The sequence below is a fragment of the Capsicum annuum genome, chromosome 10 (genome assembly GCF_002878395.1).
Source record: "Capsicum annuum cultivar UCD-10X-F1 chromosome 10, UCD10Xv1.1, whole genome shotgun sequence".
Classification (NCBI taxonomy): domain Eukaryota; kingdom Viridiplantae; phylum Streptophyta; class Magnoliopsida; order Solanales; family Solanaceae; genus Capsicum; species Capsicum annuum.
The window spans coordinates 190,812,071-190,818,061 of record NC_061120.1 but is presented as its reverse complement, the minus strand read 5'-3'; the positions used below and the strand labels follow the sequence as shown (position 1 = coordinate 190,818,061).

General features: G+C 38.7%; 1 pseudogene; it reads left to right on the top strand.

Moving 5' to 3' along the window:
* The first annotated feature begins 484 nt into the window (after positions 1-484).
* On the top strand, positions 485-1,338 carry LOC107852908 (annotated as a pseudogene).
* The last annotated feature ends 4,653 nt before the right edge of the window (positions 1,339-5,991 follow it).

Sequence of the window (5,991 nt, the reverse complement as noted above, 5' to 3'; positions counted from 1 at the left end):
ACTTAGCCGTATACTATACAAAGGGAAAGGCGTTGGTACGGAGTCACGTCAACTGTGGATATAGACTAGGCTATAAGTAACGGAGTCTTAAACTATGAACCGAGACTACACTAAGGAACAAGGAAGCTTGACTGAGAAAAGAAGTCAAGGAACGAAGCAGCTTCTCTAATAGCCCCGTTGAATAGAATAGGCGGGCGAAGGCTTTTTGCAAAAGTCTTTTTTGTCTTGTAAATGCATTTTTTTCTATTTAGAGAGAGGGGGCTTCAAGTTCTTAGGAAGAGTCGTACGAGATAGCTCACGTACGGTTCAGGAGTCGAGCCCCTGCACAGGGGCTTAGGTCAACACTTATATTATAGCCAGTCATCAATTGAAGGCGGGAAAGATGGTAATGAATTACGATTGGTCTAAACCTTCGACTAGTGACTTATTGTGGCCTGCCCAGAATGCCCATACAGACTAAGAACTTATTCACACAGCGAATAAAGGCCGAGTGGAAGGGGGCAGTCAGCTGGCTACTTCTTTTCCATGCGCTTTGCTTCGCTTTATTTTTTAGAAGAAAGAAACCAAATGAGAGTGAAAGGAAAGGGCAAGCGATAGAAAGGATAGTCCCTCACGCGAACTACTACTACTAGAAAATGGTGAGACCATTAGTGAAAGAAGGACCAAGGAGGATCCTATCCGTCAAGAGAAGGAGGAGTAGGAGGAGTCAGTTTTCTTTGAAGATCGAGGAAGGTAGTGTCAGACAATTATGCCATTCGGAAGTAGTCTTCTACAGAAGAAAATCCTGTTATGAGTAAGTGGAGAGGAAAGATCTCCAGAGATTCTTATCTCATTCCATTCCAGTGGCTCAACCAGTAACCAATGGCGAAAACTCAAAAATCCATGGTTTCCTGGTAGAACCCTATTTCGTCCAAGTTGTTTCGGAACCGAAAAAAAGAAGCGATTTTTCGCACAGCTTGCTCATAGTGCAGGTCCCACTTGTATATCGTATTTGGCCGAAGAAGCATCAGACAGGTTGGAGTTCTTACCTTCTTGGGACTCTATGGATCAAGATCTACTTTTATTATATGGTCAATACCGATCTACTTTAGTAGATCATATGGATGTAGAAAAAGCAACTAATTTGGATGAAATAGAAACATCTCTTTTCCATTTCTATTTACCCAGTTCATATCTTTGTTTCATGTGTTCCTGGGAAGAATTCGATCTCGGAATGCCACCTAAATAACTATGGCCAGAGAGTCAAATAGGTCGGGAAGAAAGAGTCTGAGGTCGGGTCGGACGACATACATCTTGGTTGGTTCCACCACCACTAGAGATTGGACATATATATAATCTTTCTTCTAAAAAAGAGATTCTTATATTCAAGGTCGTGTAATAGATTTCTGATATATAATACGTCAGTATGGAGTCTAATTCCTAATAGGTTTTATTCATCTTTCTCCTATGATTTTGTTGGATATTGGGAACGTTTAAAAAGTCGCATTGATTCTGTTAGATGGAAAGAGATTTTTCCTGGTTAGAAAATACTGGATCAAATTCTTAGTTCAAAGAAAGGGTGGGAGAGATTGATTGCAAAGATCACTGGAATGAATGGTTGAGGCAAAGAGTGAGGGAAATGTTGATCAATCGATCTGGAAAGACAATCCTGGTGAGAGCTTTTCATCATACCCTACCGGGCTTGCTTTGCTCGAATGTTTTTGCCTTTGTCCCCTACACCAGCTTGCTCTCTTATCCCTTCCACCCTTACATATACCTATGATTTCTATTTGGTTCGACTTTTCATTGATCTACATGGGAATCTTCGTCAGATCGATCATGCAGTTAGGGCCAATCAACCAGAGATCGATTGGCCTGCCAGAGAGTTGACACTAGAAAACTGAGACCCACAGCACCAAGAAAGCTGGACGACATAGGATCAAAAGTTCAGGATGATGTGATCCAAGTCAATGACGAGGCAAAGCAGTTCCTTGACTTTGTCCATTGAGTCAGTAGCACGCTTGCAAAAGGTAGAAAGTGGACAGATGCCATCTAATCAGATGTGAACAAATTCCTGAAATCCGCTCTTGGAGTTCGAGAATCCAAGCGCTGGCAAGTCAGCTAGCGAACCAAGGGGCAAAGAAAGGGGGCCCTTGGGCCACTTGACTCTAAGGAAAGGGGAAAAGTTAGTTCCGTCTTCTACAATGTATGCTCTTTAACTGGTTCATACTGGAAGAATGGATGGCGCAGGAGTCTCTCTTCTGAGACTTGGACTGATGATGAATTTCCTGAGGTTCTTGGTGAGTTCTTGAGGATTGATCTTGAATTTGAAAGGTAGGGTTTCTTATTCTTGGAAAAAGGGATCTTTAATTTTAGAGGAAATTGAATGATGAATGATTATTTAGGTCAATTGGGGCTAAATTTTGTGTTTTATGACGAGCTTAGGGCTTAGGAAAAAGACCCAAATACCCTTAAATGGATTTAAAACGTAAGCTGAAAATTGACCATCCTGATTTTTGGCCTTGGCGCGACGTGCCACTATCGCGCCAAGCCACTGGAAAAGGGACAATTGAGACCTGGACAAACACTGCGACACGGAGCTATCACGGTAATCCTTTGAAGTGCCAATTTGGCCACCTCCGAGATGCGCTACTATCGCGGAGGCCTACTGGAAATTGGCCCGATGTGCCAACATCACGGAGTCGCACTGGAAATTGACAATTATCATTTGAACTATCTCCGCGACGCGCTAAGGGTTAAAATGATGATGTTTAACGACTGAAACTTAAAATTGCCATAACTTGTTACCCGATTATCTTATTTTAACAAATTTTATATCATTGAAAAACGAATTGAATTTTCTATACAACGGTAGGCTCTAAACTGAAAAATGATAAGATTTTCAAAATTTTAATTGACGAATACTCATGCACTGGTACTTAGATTATGCTAGGTAAATATGGGGTGTTACAATATTGTTTCACGACCCGAGTCAGGGCCCTGGCCGCGATGGGTATCCCAAACCATGAAGGCCCGAGAAACCCCTGTCTCTGCCCAACCCACTAGTGACATTTTCCGCTCTGGGCCCAGAACCGTACGTCTTTAAAACGCGTCACTAGGGAATAAGGCTTTCTTACTTATATACCAGTATCCCTCCTGCGTTTTATCAATGTGGGGCTCCTTCCTAAGTTGGGGTGTTACATACACCCCCTCTTATGAATTTAGCGCCCTCGCTGAGGTTTGTCCCACCGAATGGGACATTAGGACTGAGGTTTGCCCCGTACACTCATTTTGAACTATGGCCCACATCGATAGGGCTGACACAGGAGCGACTTAGATACCATTCTTTCACCACTCGAGCCGGGGCCCTGGCCGCGTTGGGCATCCTGAACCATGAAGGGCCGAGAGACCCCTGTCTCTGCCCAACCCACCAGTGATATTATCCGCTCTGGTTCTAGACCCGCACGACTTTAAAATGTGTGTTTTATCACTAGGGACTAAGGCTTTCTTGCTTATATACCCAGTATCCCTCTTGTATTTTATCGATGTGGGACTCCTTCCTAAGTTGGGGTGTTACAGAATCTATCAAGGAAAGATTGTGCAAATATATCCCAAGTCATAGGTGGGGAACCAACTGACTTGGAATAAATATAGGAGCATTGCCACTGCTTGGTAGGACCATGCATCTATAAGGCAGTATAATCAACCCTGTGAGAGTCAACCAATCCCACACTCTGAGTCTTTTGTGGCAATTGACCAGAAACTTATAGGCATTTTTATGTTGATCATCTTGAAACTGTGGTGTATCCATCTTCCTAAATTTTTCAAACCACCACTGCTACTTATCAGACATAGTTTCCCTAACCCCACTAATAGCTCTAACCCTTGGTAATGACATACCATCATGCCTCGGTGCTGGCTGAACCACTAGACCCTGATAAGTTAGACTGGGCTACTGATTTGGGGTCTACGCTCCTACCTAATTTGTGAAACATGTGGAGTACCAAATAATTCACCTCCTTAAGTTATACTCTCCAAAACTTCCAAAATCAAATCAAGATATCTTAAAGAATAGGTGTAGCAACAAATCCTGGTGGTGTCTGACCTAGGCCCATATCATTAGCTGGAACCTAATCATCATCATCACCAGCCTTGAACTCAACCTCGAGAGAACCCGCTTCCATATGAATACAATGCATGATGTGCAGATGTGTAACTCAGATTTCAAATCAACAACAAAGTTAAGCAAAGAACTTCATATCTTAAGGCGGATCAAATATCAATTTCAAAATCAACTTAACTGAAGTTGGAGTATTCTCATTATATAGTATTCTAAACAATTCATTTACCATAGCAAATCAGTCCATTGTGTTAAAAAAATAGGGAAAACAGTTCAAAACGTACAATTGACTTATTTTAACCTCTCAAATAACATCGATACCCGCATAGATGCTCGCCCTTTCACCTATACGGGACCCCCATTCTTCATTACTCCCATTACACATAATCAACACATAAGCACTTCGAAAAAAAGACTAAGAAAGTTTCAACTTACCTCAAATTGAACCCCAAGCATCAATTTATAAAGCTTACAAATGGTCAAAATCTGTACAAACAAATATTTTTCGTGAGAATACGAATTCAGTGACTCTCATATTGCTATATTTAGCTCGAAAATAATCAAATCTCAATTTTCATGAATTTAAAATATAGAACAAACTCTTAATCATCTACCCCAACCATATCTTCATATTACCATTCAAACTTAATTAGGGAATATCATGTCTAAATTGCCAATACCACATCCCAGAATGAAAATTTAAATCAAAATTCTAAGAAAACAATTGAAATAGTAACTTATAAATGTCAAACTCCACGCTTAAACCTCAATTTCTCAATCTTTTTTAATCTCCTTTCATCACTATAATCATGACGTCACCTACTGTTAACATGTTACTCCCAAAACACACAATTTACATCCAATCTCAAAAGGCACGTCATTTTCTACCAGTGATGATATTATTTCTTAATCATAAATCCACTTATTTTAAAAATGGAATAAACAAAATTTCCCACAATGTGCTACTGTCATTCACGTTTCTCCATAGTACTAGTGAGTACAATACGTGTTAATTATAGTCATCATTCTGGAAATCACTATTGGTTATAAAAAAATAACTCTTTTTCTAATTTTACCGATTTCTATGTACCCACACTAACACCATATGCACCACGGCCCCACCGTATCAGTAAAGAAGAAAAAGAATTAAGAATAAGGGTTGTTTGCTGTGATGGAAAATATTTTTCCTCAAAAATAAGTTGATTTTTTACTTATTTTCTTATGTTTAGTTGATGAGTGAAAAATATTTTTCGAAAAATATTTTATGATGTTAGGTTGGTGAGTAGAAAATATTTGTTAGAAAAATATTTTCTCGTGTTTGATTGATGAGTGAAAAAATATTTTTTAGAAAATACTACTAACTGTTAACTAGTATATCAGTGTCTCTAGCAACTCAACAATTTGTAAGAAATAATTTAAGCATAACAAATAATATTAATATCGAATACTAAAATATTACAATCACAAAATTTAAGAAACTATTAATTAGCAAATATAGAAGACATTTTTCAATATTTTGTCAGGACAATCTCAAGATACTAGAAGGAATAGAAATATAACGGAATAACAAGCTTATTCAACCTTGTTAAACAAGTTACATCAATGACAAAATGAAATATGCAATTAGCAAAAATAACATAGGTAAGTCTTCTTCTATGCATATGAAAATAACAATACATTCAACGAACATGGGAAAAAGAAAAAATTCAAGCTTCACTATTTTTTATTTCAAGTAGTGAAAAATTGAAATAAAGGACAGTGAAAAATATTTTCGAGTAATATAAATTTTTGAAAAATATAAATTTTTTTGAGTCATGTATATATAAATGTTGTTGGGGTAGGGAAGAGGGGTGGAACTGGGTTCCAAAAAATGACTTTCATTGATCCATGAG